This window comes from Periplaneta americana, chromosome 13 (genome assembly GCF_040183065.1).
Source record: "Periplaneta americana isolate PAMFEO1 chromosome 13, P.americana_PAMFEO1_priV1, whole genome shotgun sequence".
NCBI lineage: Eukaryota > Metazoa > Arthropoda > Insecta > Blattodea > Blattidae > Periplaneta > Periplaneta americana.
The window spans coordinates 53654355-53668780 of NC_091129.1; the positions used below are offsets into that span (position 1 = coordinate 53654355).

The following is a 14426-nucleotide window of genomic DNA, read 5'->3' on the forward strand; positions in this document are numbered from 1 at the left end:
GTAAAGAATCTAGGTATTTATATGGATAAAAGTTTAAATTGGAACATTCAAGTTGCAGAAACCTGCAAAAAGGTATTTTCATTAATCCACTCGTTTAGACGATTGAAGAATTTTCTACCCCTTTCCATGAAAAAAATGTTAGTGCAAACACTCGTGATGCCCCACTTCGATTACTGTGATATTCTGCTTACTGACCTAAGCGTTACTTCGGCGCAGAGACTACAACGTGTTCATAATATGTGCGTCCGTTTCGTCTGCAATATTCGCCGGGCTGATCACGTAACACCATCCCTCGAAATGTTGTCCTGGCTCCGTCTAGAAGATCGTAGGAAAATCCACTGTCTTTCCCTTCTCTTTCACATATTACATTTCTCCACTCCTGTCTATCTTGCGTCTCGTTTTCAAAATTTATCCACCCATCATAACCTAGACACACGATCACAACACTCCTCAATATTATCCATTCCCTCCCACCGAACATCCTCATATTCATCTTCTTTCACTGTGGCTGTTCCTCGACTTTGGAATTCCCTACCGAGTAATTTCAGGGACTGTCAGACATCAAATCAATTTAAGAATAGGTTAACGAGATATTTTTCTAACAATTATTGTCAACAATAATAGCTGTTTCAGGTTTCTCAGTGTTTAATGGTTATATATATCACAGATAAATATATAAATTATCTCATTATTATTATTATTATTATTATTATTATTATTATTATTACTATTATAATTACCATTATTATTATTATTATTATTATTATTATTATTATTGTTATTATTATTATTATCATTATTATTATAACTATTTCTTACCAGTGTTTATTATTGTCACACTAACATTAGTTATCCAATTTTCATCATTTACTTTCATGTTGTTTTATGATCTAGATATTAATGTAATAACTATGTAAGCAAATGTATTTAATTAGAATTAGAGTCTGGCTGGGCGGAAGAGAAGGCCTACTGGCCTTAGCTCTGCCAGATTAAATAAATAAATAATTATATTTCCAGACGTGTTTCCTATACCAATATTTAGCAAGTCATTGATGTATATTAAAAATAGTAGAGTGCCTAAAACCGTACCTTGTGGCACACCTATATTTATATTACGAATTTCGTTAATTGGGATCTGTTGCTTAAGTATGACTTAAATAAATTTAAAGCGATTCCTTTAATACCGTAGGCATGAAGTTTAGAAGTGAGAAAATTATGGTCTACAGTATCGAAGGTTTTTTGAATATCTAGAAAAACTCCTAAACATTTTTTACCCGAGTCTAATTCTTTGATAATCCTTGATGTTACGTTCATAATAGCGTCGTCCGTGCTCATGTTATTACGGAAACCAAACTGCTTTTGGCTTAATAGACTGTTTTTTTTCTAAGAAATTAATTAGCCTGCTTTTAATACATTTTCTAATAGTTTAGAGAGACTTGGTAAGAGTGAGATGGGTCTGTAGTTACTGAGATTGTTTCTGTCACCAGATTTGTATATAGGTATTACTACAGCACATTTTAGATCAGTTGGAAATACACCTTGTGATAGGCACAAATTAAAGACATGGGTTAGTGGTTTCGATATAGATTCAATAATCATTTTGAGTGTTCTAGTAGTGATACCATCAACACCCGGAGCCACATCATTTTTTTTTAGTTTTAGCAATAGTTATAATTTCTTTATCACTTACGGGAAACCTGAACATTGATGATGGTGATGATGATGATGATGATGATGATGATGATGATGATGATGATGATGATGATGATGGATAAGTAAAGGAAGAAGAGAGTCTTGAGTTTTTGTTTATTTTTGATGCTTTATTGTGTCCTATGTTTGTTAAATGAGCATTAAATTCGTTTGCAATAACATAATGATTCTTAATAATTAAGCCATCTATGTTTACTATTTCCATGATACTGCAGCTTTTATTTGTTGCAACGTTGGTACCTTCGTTAATAGTCTGCCAAAATCTTTTGGGGTCATTCCTATTGTTGACAAATTTCTCTGAGTAGTAACTAACTTTCATATTTCTCATAACGCAAGTTAAGATATTTCTGTACCTTTTACATTTTTTTGATAGATTTTCATTCAAAGGTTCACTTTTTACTTTTTTTTTGGCTATTCTGTCTCTTGTGGGTATTGATTTAACAAACCCCGAAGTGATCCAGGGTTTTATTTTTTATATTTACTGGGTACATTATTACAAGTATGAAAGGTATATTTAGTTATTAGATCGCGGAGTATTTTGTAAAAATTTTGAAAACTAACTTCAGCGTTTTGGCAATCAAAAACCGTTTCCCAGGTCTCTGAGCTAATATTTGCGACTAAATCTTTGTAATTAATATGTTGGTTGCAATTATTATGTGGATTTATGATTGTATCCTTAATAATATCTTTAGTAGTGATAGTGACTAGTCAAAATACCATAAAATGGTCTGTAACTGCAGTATTATATACTCCAGATTTGAAATCTAAGTTAATAGTTGTTTTTAAGAATATATGATCAAGGCATGCATTATATCGAGTAGGAGCATTTAAGTATTTCAAAAAACCATATTCATGCATAATATTCAAATATCTGTTGCCAGAGTTATCTAAATTGTGTTCTAAAATTTGAATATTAATATCACCTAAAATAATATGATTTTTAACGTCTTTTAGTTCATAAAGAGATTGTTCAAAGCTATCCAGGAAATCAATTTTGCAGTTATTTGGAGATCTGTAAATTGCTGTTAGAAAAAATGGAATATCTCCTATAGAAAAGTCAAAATGAATAGAGTTACAGTGATTAAATTCTACATCCTTAGAGCAGACGGTAATATAATCTTTAAAATATACCACTATATAAGGTAATAATGTTTTAATTTACTATCACCTGCACTTTTCCCGTTCCTCATTGTTTTCATTAAGGTTTTGTCAAAAAACGTTAATAACAGGACATATGTTCATATAATCTTTTTTGTTAAGAATCACCATTATGATAACCTCTCAAACTTCCTGACTGATCCTGTATCATAATTACATCATTCTGAGATCCCTGTCGTTCCTTATTCTAGGGAAACGAAGTTCTTATCTTATAAGACGAAATCACTTCCAATCCATTATCTATCTTACAGAAGTCGTATCGTACAACGAAATGTTAAAGTGATTTAAGTTAACTAAAACAAATTATCGCTACTAAACGAATTGTAAACAGGTGAAAGACACAAAAACACTCGTCTTTTAGTTAGGATACTTGTAATATGTGGTGTGGTTCGGGAGATGCCAATTGCGCCAGAAAATGCAATGCAGTGCAATGTCTGTACTGGATGTGATTACCAGTCCGATCAATAGTTTGTGTAATACATAACTAATTGTTAAGTTGATGTAATCTTGGCTTATTTAAATGTTGTACAAATCACTATTATTTCAATGGTTTGTTGTTCTGACTTTCATAGGATTATCCTGGCTCAAGATTACTTCCTAGAGAAGTGATATCAAAGCAAGCGCATTTTTCTGACCTTGACGTCGTGAGCGGGCATTAAGCGTTAAGTATGGAAAGAGGAAGGGTTGTGTATATAAATAAGCAGCCTGTTGGATTAAGAAAACAGTGGTGCAAAAACTTCAAACGGAACGTGACATTTTATGTCGTTATTTTTATATAGCTTCTTTCTGTTTGATATTATCTATATTGTCTGTAAAACAAAAGTACTAATACCAATTTCTTAATGTTGCAGTTGTGTTTAAAATGTTAATAACATAATAAAGAGTTAAGAAGGAATATTCACATAAATTCAATAGTAGTACAACTATACTGTACTAAATGGATGAAACACTTCATTCATAAAAAAGTAATATCCCAAAAAAAGAGATTGAGTATGACATGATAAGTTGGAATTTATATTGAAGGTACCTTTAGCCTTATAAAAGTAATCAATAAACCAATAAAATAATATTACAGTACAAAGCAAAGTTACCTAGGTGCTGTATATGTTTTAAGTGTAACTAATATTCCATAACAAAACTCTTGTCATATTATGCTTTTAAGGTGATACTGGTGAGCAACTTTCTATCATCAGAATATTAAATTATTTTCTCGAAATCTGCTGAAGCTATAGAGCTGACATTTTCACAACACGTGGGCACATATCTTTTAATTATGATGTAACATTAGTTGCTTTGTTAATTCATTTTCTCACAAACAATTTTCATGCGAATATTTTCAAAATTTTCAATACACTACCTTCCGTAATACGTATTTACGATATATTAGATTTACGGAAACATTCTGTAAGGCTACTAAATAAATAGGCCTATATCTGAAAATTTCACTTTTCTATAAAAAAAAGTTGAGAAAGTATTTCTTTTGAATAAAAAAATTAAATTGTGAAAAATGTAGATTAAAATTAAAACTTACATTCTTATAATGCACTTACAGTATACTTCTCTTCTCAGACAAATCTAAAAATTAACATGGATACAGTTTTAATAAGTTCTCTTCCCTTTATTCATTGAATCAGTGCTGGCCATCCCTGAATATAGGGACCAAGCGGCATATACTACCTCTTTCGTCTGTCTCTTTCCTTTCCGCTGTAAAGCGCTCAGGCTCTCCTGAGCTCTAAAGCGCGCGCTTGCTCCTATGGGATCAATTGACATGACTGTCCTAGACCATGGGATGCTGTTGCAAAATAGTTGCATTAAAACCCCTTTGTAAGCAACCTCAGTCTCAGCACAGCCTTTTCGACGACTCTAAATGTTTTCGGTTTCACGATGTGAACGGCAGAAGTAACAAAATGTAGAAATCTTAAAAATAACTTAATTAGAGTCAGTTTTACAGTATGTGAACAACAAAGGTGAAACTCGGAAAGATAAGTGTTAGAAAAATGGAGAGAAAACGAATTTCTAAACAAATCCTGCAATATACAGATTGGAAGTGAAATAACCATGGAGATTGAAAGGGACGATAGGGTACACTTAAAAGAATATAAAACCTACAGTGTATTACGTTTTGTGATTAAATGCACGGTTAATTAGAAAATTAAATTGGAAGTTTCAGCACTCGGGCAACATCGCCGCTAACATAGTCACCTTTCTTCTCGTAATAAAGATATTAGGGCTAGACGAACTCAGGTCTGTCTCTGTACGCCAGCCTGCCTCTCTCGCTACAACGTTGTAATCTGCTCGCAATGTTCAGTGGCTTGAAATTAGCGGTTTTATGATTAAATTTTGCACGAAAATCGTCCACGCTATTGAAATGCGCCAAAGGCATAAATGATTCTTTATTAAATTTTCTATCGATATGGACAAAAATGTCGATCCTACTCACAATAGTTACAGAATAAGAATATTAAATATTTGGAAAAGAAACTTTTTTTTTTCTGAGAAAACTATGAACTTTCTGTCAATGTAGTATTACACTTGTTTGTTACATACAACATGATTTATTCACTCTGAAAATCTACAGAGTGATTTCTCTTCCACTCTGTATAACTTACGCACAAAAATCTGTTGGTCGCTAGTTAGAAATATGGACTGATATGAGACCGTAACAGAACACTTGACCTAATGATGATGATGACGTATTCGGGAAGCTACTTAAAGAACAATATTATTGCTTCGTGCTCGTCTACACTAATATACTTATTAGCAAATTAACCTTCACTCTGGTGATAAGTTTCCTATGCAATGAAAATTTACAACTGCGTTGTCAGTTCATTTTTAAGCAGTTTTAACGAGTTTATACTCCACTTGTACTGTTCTAGGGAGTGACAGAGCAAGGTGAAGACCGAACATCAAACTATTGGGATATTTAAGTTTCTCGCCCAGGGCGCATAGTGTCCTCCGAAAAGCTCAACTACTATGAGACGTCACTTACTGCATTCATATCTGAAAAAGAATCCGAAGACCTTTCTAAGCTCAGAGATAAATAAGAGATATAAATAAACACCACAAGGCGAAATGGTTCACAAGATAGCAAACACAGTAGCAAGAAAGTGCTAGTTTTCTCGTTTGTGAATAAATACAAAGTATTAAGTTGAAGATGACGCCAAGATAGAAAGGTATAGCATACAACTAAAATATATATAGGTCGGATTATCTTCTAACCAAATCACAATTCAGGAAAACAATTTCATTATTCCATTTTTAGCATTAATACATATTTTCAGTGAAGCTAAATTCGCACTATTACGAGTATTCATTGTAAATTTATCGTCTAGGCCTATTTTAGAACGATGTAATTTTTAAAACAGACAGACAAAAAAGCTAATCATTAAAAGTAGACATAAAGTTCTGGGAATATATCACAGATGAATAAAATAATTAAAGTCAAAGGTTTGGCAGCAAAAACCGGATAAGCCCAAAATATTATTTATTTTATTTTATTTTTTTTTTTTTAGAAAACGAAGAAAACTGCCCCTCATATTTCTCCTACAGTTAAATAACACTACTCGACAAGAAATTGTTTATGTTAATTTTTTCATCGTTCCTGAATGAAATTTGCCTGCTGAACACGAATATGGCATTGGTTTTTCTGAAATGATAATATTTTGGAAAATATTTTGTAATTTATGTTTTCGAAAAAAACAACATAACCAAACACATTCTCTATTTAGTTTTACCACGAGCCACTAGGTGCGAACTAATTGCAGACCTCTCCTTTTTTTTCAGGATTGGCAGACATCAGTGAATAGAATTTACTCCCAGTCATCAATATTTTAAGACAAATAAGTCTGTTTCTTCATTATATGTGAACTGTAGTGTGCAGTTTCTAACTTTTGCCTCTTATTGTAAAAAATGTCGTCTACAAGAAGCTGTAAGCTTCCAACAGACTCTTTTTGTTATGTTTGTGGTTTCTATATAAGCCCTAAACAAGTAAAACATGCCATTTTACCTGGAACAAAGTTCTGCACAGCGTACAAACATTACTTCGGAGTGCCGGTTGGAGATTTTGATAAAATATGGGCTCCCCACGTCTCCTGTGGAAGTTGTCGTTCAAACTTAGAAGGATGGTTGCGTGGGTCTAGAAAAAGTATGCCTTTTGCCATACCTCGGATCTGGAGAGAACCTTCAAACCACCACAATGACTGTTACTTTTGTATTGTAGACATATCGAAATACAAAAGTGTCAAGAACAGAAGAAACTTAGATTACCCTAGTATACCTTCTTCCATTGCCCCAGTTCCACACAGTAATGACCTGCCAGTTCCTAAACCACCTGATCAGTACTCAATCGATGAAGAAAGTGCGATAAAAAGTGATTCAGATGAAACGTTTCTTAGTGAGAATGAAGAAAAAGGACCCCACCTTCTTAGTCAATCAGAGCTTGATGATTTTATCAGAGAATTAGAGCTACCAAAATGTAAAGCTGAGCTAGTTGCTTCACGCTTCAAAGAATGGAGGTTTCTCCTTCCTTCATGTAAAATAACATCATACAGAACTCGGAATAAGGAGTTCTCATCCTTTTTCCATACAGTAGAAAAACTGTGCTATTGTTCTAAGATCAATGAGTTGTTTGAAGCTATTGGAGTCCCCCATATTGCAGAAGATTGGCGTCTGTTCATAGATAGTTCAACAAGAAGCCTTAAGGCTATCCTACTTCACAATGGAAATATGTATCCTTCAATTCCTGTTGGTTACTCCACTCATTTGAAGGAGGACTATGAAAATGTAAGGTTCCTGCTAGAGAAGATAAATTACACTAGTTACAAGTGGGATATCTGTGGAGACTTCAAGATGTTGGGATTTATATTAGGTCTACAAGGTGGTTTCACAAAATATTCGTGTTTTCTCTGCCTTTGGGACAGTAGAGCCACTGACCAGCACTATACTCAGAAAACATGGCCACAAAGGGAACACCTAATTCCAGGTAAACACAATGTTATCCACGAGGCTCTAGTTCCAAGAGAGAAGATCTTACTCCCACCTCTTCACATAAAACTTGGACTAGTCAAGCAATTTGTGAAGGCATTAGAACCCAACTCTGTTGCTTACCTTCATATAAGGAAAATGTTCCCTCATTTATCAGATGCAAAAGTGAAAGGTGGCATATTCACTGGCCCACAGATTCGTTTGATGCTTTCATCCCAAGAACTTGAGCAGAAAATGACTGATATTGAGAGGAATGCATGGAAGGCCTTCAGAGCAGTGGTGACAGGCTTCCTAGGCAACAAGAAAAGTGACAACTATGAAGAAATAGTTGCATCTTTACTGGAACACTACCGATCACTGGGATGCAGAATGTCAATAAAATTGCATTACTTGCATTCCCACCTAGAATTTTTTCGGCCTAATTTGGGAGACGTTAGCGAAGAACACGGTGAACGCTTCCATCAGGATTTCGAAACAATGGAAAAAAGATACCAGGGTCGATGTGATGCTGCTATTATGGGAGACTACATTTGGGGCCTAGTTCGCAGCACTTCAGATCCTCATAAACGGAAATTCACAAGTTCTGTTCATTTTTGAATGACTGTTAACGAAATACTAAGGATAAATATATCCTGTGTCATGCATAGGTATGTATTTCCTTATTATTTTGTATTATTTTTTGTTTAATATCTGTTTTATGAATACTGATACTAGTATATTGCAGAAATGCTAAAATGTATGATTTTTATTTTTCTTGAAAAATATCGACATTTCAGGAAAATGAATATTATATTCGTGATCAGCACTATCAAATTGATAATATAACATTGAAAAAGTCAGATAAACAAAAAGTCAGTCAAATTTTGTAGAGCAGTGTAATCTGACATATTTTATATAAGTATTTCATATATTACCAGCTGTAGTAAAACGTTTCACTGTTCTCTTCTATATGGTTTCTTGGGGGAAAAAACAACTTTTGTACATAATTCACTTTTTGCAGAAAATTTTATATGTACACACATTAATTGAGAAAAAGTATATTATTATGAAATCATGTTTCATTCATATTGTCAACTGTATGAACATACAAATAAATACTTTATAAGCGTTTTATTAAATTAAAACTTAATGTTGGAATGATTTCCTGAACGAGAAAAACTATATTGTTATTTTAATATTTTTTACATCCTAAATTTGTGTCCCTTAGTCTTTGAATTCTTGGCACGCCACGTATATCAAATACCGAAAAATAATTATTCTAATAACAACTCAAACTGTGTTCAACCAAAATTATTATTATTATTATTATTATTATTATTATTATTATTATTAGTATTATTATTATTACAGCGTTTCACATCACTACTCTTGTCATTTTCTGTCACCTCAACATTCTCCTCATTCTGATGACTTGCTTTTTTTGGATCTAGTTCATTTCAATGATCATTCATTTGTAAAACGAAATATTTAACCAATGACACCGACAATAATAACTAATATGGCGATGAAACAAAAGAAGACAACACTAATGCCATCTTCATAATATTTTATAACAAGAACCGGTTAAGTTTGTGACTTGTCCGTTTTTTGCTAGAAAGAAGTTGCACTAATCCGCTTTTTGCAGAAACACTATATTTTCAAACACTCATTTCAATAGCAAAAATCCGGTTTTTGTAGAAATTTGTTATGTCAATAGATGCCGCTTTAAATGAAGTCAGGATAACGGTACTATGCTCAAAATTGGAATTTTTGGACTTGTCTGGTTTTCGCTCTCAATCCTTCAATTGTAGCCGGCATGTGGACTTTGATACTGTTTTAAGAACTGTGATAAATTGAGACAATAAAATATGAATTTTCTTTAATAATATTAAAATAATACTTATAATATCCGGCTCAAATGTATGGTCACATATGAAGGTCCCATGTGTTACCAGAAAATGTGTTAACTTATTAATGCTAATTTGCGTGAGGTATCATTACACAGAATAATATCGTAAACAATTCATACATAGATATGTGTGATAGAATCTATATCAGTGGAAGTTCAATTTGATACAACAGATAATGTGGTATGCTCAACTATTTAATGAACGTACTCTTTCATTTCACTTTCATTGTACGAAACTGCCGTTGTTTCTGATAATATCTAAACAATAAAATTCATAAAAAAAGTTTTTGTATACTCTGATTCTGAGTCTTATGTACGTTGCAGAGGAAGTCGCTTCGCTTTGTGCAAGTCAGGGGATAGTAACGTGTAGCGGAGGCGTTGACCTGTGTTAAACCGGTGAATAAGTGTGCGTAATACTGAAATGGAGGACCGTACAGTGAAACAAGTCATAATGGTAATGAAGAGAGCATGGCAGAGCTAAGAAAGAAGATGGAAGAAAATTCAACTAGAAAACAAAATTCTAAATAGCAAATGGGGCCACTTTGAGGAGAAAAAGAGGAGAAAAAACTTTGTTATATTTTCGGGATAGAAGAAAAAGATAGAGAACAGAGTATCGATACATATGAGAATATATTAGGAGTGTGTTGTGAGTGTTTTGGTATGGACGTGAGCGATGGACAAGTACAGGAAGCATTTAGAGTAGGAAAGAAGCAAATGTGCTACAAAATTCAGAACAAGTTAGGCCAATATTAGTAAAATTTAAGAGCTTGATTACGAAGGAGAGGATTATGAAGAACAGAAGGATGCAAGGGAACACAACGATCAGAATAGATAACGACAGGAGCTACGAAGTGAGAAGTAGAAGAAGAGTTTTAATTCCTTTTCTTAAAGAAGCACGAAGGAATGTACAATTCGCGAAACTTATCAAGGACAAAATTAAGATAAACAATTTGGTTTTTAGTGTAGAGCAGTGTCTAGTAACGTTAAAGGATCCGTCTTTAGGCTCAGAAGAAAGGAAAAGGAGCAGAAACTTTTTGAAAGAAAAAAATCAAGAATATCGTATCTAAAGGCGAGGTTAGTGACACGAGCATGGTGAGTGTACACGGGAACAGCGAGACAAGTGTAAAAGTGTTAAACTCAGCGAAAATTTCCGGGATGCAGACAGTGACGTCATCTGAAGAAGAAATAGGAGTGACGCGAACTGGTATTCAGCAAGCACAGCAGTACATAACCTCAGTGCAATCGAATGGAAATAGTGGACATCAGATGGGAGCAATTCCGAAGCGGGCGAAGGAACTAAGATATAAATCGAGGCTGACGAAAAGTAAAGTAATGCAGGTAGGTTTTAGTTCAGGAAGCAGTGATGAAGGAAGAGGAGGAAACAAGGTGAAAAAGCAGTATGACTTAAGGAAGTAAAATAAAGTAGCAATGTGGAAATTTTAGCAGTGAAAAGTGCAAATAGTTAGAGATGTGTAATGAGGGGAAATGTGCCATAAAGGAGGGGGTCAAGAATTAGAAGTATAATATTTTTGGTATACTAGTGGTGAGGAGTAAAGTAGTGGAAGAATTGATGACGGACAAGAAAAGAGTAGTGGAAGAACTTCAATAATAAGTTAAAAAATAAGTAATGACCTAAATGACTTGTACGAGAAGCTATCACATTTCTCTTCCCTCGCGTATGTGGTACCTAAGAGGTTACGTCCATTTTCGGCTTTCCCCCTTCAGAATTTTCTGGATCTCCTTCAGTGGAGCAGCGTAACCCGGAGTGAGACAAGTGTCCAACAGGCTTTGACCTCACATATTCAGTTTCTTTCAGCCCCGAACCCCTTGCGAGGACGTGTTTTGCGTACCTTTTAAATTTCTGCTCCCACTTCTCCTCTTTCAATTCAATTCAATTGCCGAGATACCACACTTTCTATTCTAAACGCTTTGTCAACATTGCTTGACGTAGTCGCTTCCTAGTCCATCGAACCGGACTTCGAAGCCCACCGCACTGCTCAGCACAGCATTGACATCAACTAAGCGGTTGATTCCATTCTACTGCTTTCCTGCTTGAACGCATTGGTTGTGCTTTCGCTTGGCGTGTGGCATGAGCATACAGTTAATCGCATACCGTGCATATTACAATATTAAATTATTTTCCACCGATGTCTAACACAGATTAAAAACTGTCCCTATGGTATTTTTTAAATTTCCATCCGACTCTGTTGTTTTAAACTCTCTAGCACCGATTTTCTCCTTCACTACGTTTTCCGGGCTGCTATTACACTATCAAAGTTTTTTTTGATAAAGATCTTAATTATAAAATATATGCCAGTGTAATGGGTTTTCTTTTATAAGTGTTTTGCATAACTTTTCAATTTCTCTCATTGTAGCTCTTTCTGGTGTATACCTCTCTTATCAAGTCTTGCAATACATGGTTGAACCCCTGACCACATATTTGTGTTGTGATCAGGGGTTTAAGCTACAGGTGTTTCCTCTTCAGTAACATGCATATTGTAATAATTGAATTAATTGTAGCTAAACAAACATAATACTGTTCTTCATTCACGGCGTTATAACCTTAACACGTAAATATTAGTATAAACAAATCAGAAACTTAACACTTAAATATTAGTATCAACAAATTCTCGGAACACGTGTTCACTGTTGTGGAAGAAGTGTTAGGAGAGCTTTTGTTCCTAATTTTAGGTTATGTTTGATAAAATCTATTATAAAAGATTTTATATAGTGTAGACTAATATAGCCCAAATCCTATCCTTTATCAAAGATCTTTGATAAAATATTTTACCATATTCTTTGTCAAAGAACTTCTATAGTGTAAACGCTGCCTAAGGAAGACTGTATTTTCTTTACGATGCACCATTATTTGGACTCATCTTGAAAAACAGAAATCAAAAACTAAAACGAAAACGTTTGAAACAGTAGCAGATCGTTGATCAAACTGCACACACAAGCACAAACCCGCCTAAACTCAATTCATAAGTAGGCCTAACTTATAGAAGAGGAAACTTGGGCTCGACGCCTTGATACAAGTCCACCGCACAAAATCGCTCCGCAAGCAGTCCGCCCCGGTCCGTGCGGTGACGCAGGATGGCGTCACGGGCTAGTTCCGTGCGACACTGTGAAGTCCAGTACGGTGCAGTGCGGAAGCAGCCCATGGGCTATGCCGTTGTGCAGGTCTCTGTCCATAACCCAAAACCTCTTGTTAATATTTTCTCGTTGCTCTGGTGTTACATAATCTTTTCATTACATTTTATCCTACAACTCCTTAAGTTACAATTTTATTTAAACCACTATTAAAAATACTTTCAATGTAATACGACATCTCAACATATAGCACTATTGAATTCAAGACTGTGTAATTTTTATCAAACGTACACTGTGCAATGCAGAATGAATATAAAGTCTTTCCCTGATTACAAACATTTATTACTGAAAAACTACGCTGGATAAAGGGAAGGGATTTTTAGCAAGTGATACCTCAACCTACCAAGTTTTTATGGATACACCTCAACACGTGCTCCGTTTGTTGCCTGAAGAAAGTCAGATCGAAACCCGATTTCATGCAATTTCTCTCGCCAACATCTCGCTTTTCCGACCCCCAAAACCGAACATTGTATCTGTTGACTTTTCCGGAGGTGTGGAGAATTTTGCAGAGACGGTTGCAGTTCGAAGCGTACAAAGTGCAAATCATGCAAGCTTTGTTGCCAGACGACCGTCCCCGAAGTACTGCATTTGTTGCGAATATTCTGGAAGGAATTGGACGACACAGTGACTGTCTTAAGGAACTTTGTTTTTGTGATGAGGCAATCTTTCATACCTTCGGAAAAGCCAACAGATATATTGTTCGGATTGGTGGTCGGAAAATTTGAGATATTGGCGAAAACATGGCATGAAATCTGATTTCGATCTCATGTTCACCAGGCAACAATCGGAGCACATATTGAGGCGTATCCATAAAAACTTAGTAAGTTGAGGTATCATTTGCTCAAAACCCCGTCCCTGTATCTAACGTAATTTTTCAGTAATAAATATTTATAATCGGGGAAAGATTTTATATTCACCCTGTAATACAACTTAACTCGTAGCAAAGTGAATTGAGAAGTGTTCAATTTTCTTTAAATGCACTACCACATTATATGCTCTGGTGTTGGCTGTAAGACAAGCAGCACATAGTGTAGTTCTCTTTAGTCAATTGTCCGAAGACAGGTATGAACCTCATATCATAAATGATACCAATAAGGGATCACTCATGAGGCAACTAGGCCAGGAGATAATGAAGTAGGGTGGCCAATTCCTTTTCCCCTCAATTGCACAATGAATGATATGAAAAGATCTTCGAAAACTTAATGCTTCCATGACAATAATTAAATAATAACAATTTTTTAGTTATCGCACTATTGAACTAAGCCACTGATATAGCATGGCCATCACATAAAATCAGAAATGTTGGTTAATCGAAACCGTAGAAATTAACGCACAAAAATGTTACCCGTATAAGTATAGAGAACAGAGTCCTGGATTACTAATTTCGCTCGAGAGCGACAAAGCGATCGTGTAGTTGGCTATTAAACCGATAAATGTTGCAAGTATACGAGGGTTTATTGCACGCCGCTAATTTACAGCGAGTGATATTCGAGACGAGCGAAACACACCCGTGACAGTTGCCAGAGGAAACATGGAT

General features: G+C 34.8%; 1 protein-coding gene across 3 annotated transcripts in view; it reads left to right on the top strand.

Moving 5' to 3' along the window:
- Window positions 1-14426, top strand: part of LOC138711913 (cytochrome P450 6j1-like) — an 81458-nt gene that overhangs the window by 11544 nt on the left and 55488 nt on the right. The window contains exon 1 of one of the 3 annotated variants that reach the window (XM_069843216.1): window positions 5903-6041. The exons of 1 other annotated variant lie outside the window; for it this stretch is intronic. The gene's annotated coding sequence lies outside the window, so the exon portion shown is untranslated. Of the gene's footprint in view, window positions 1-5902; window positions 6042-14426 lie in introns of those variants that run through there. One more of the 3 variants, XM_069843213.1, reaches the window with a different exon arrangement.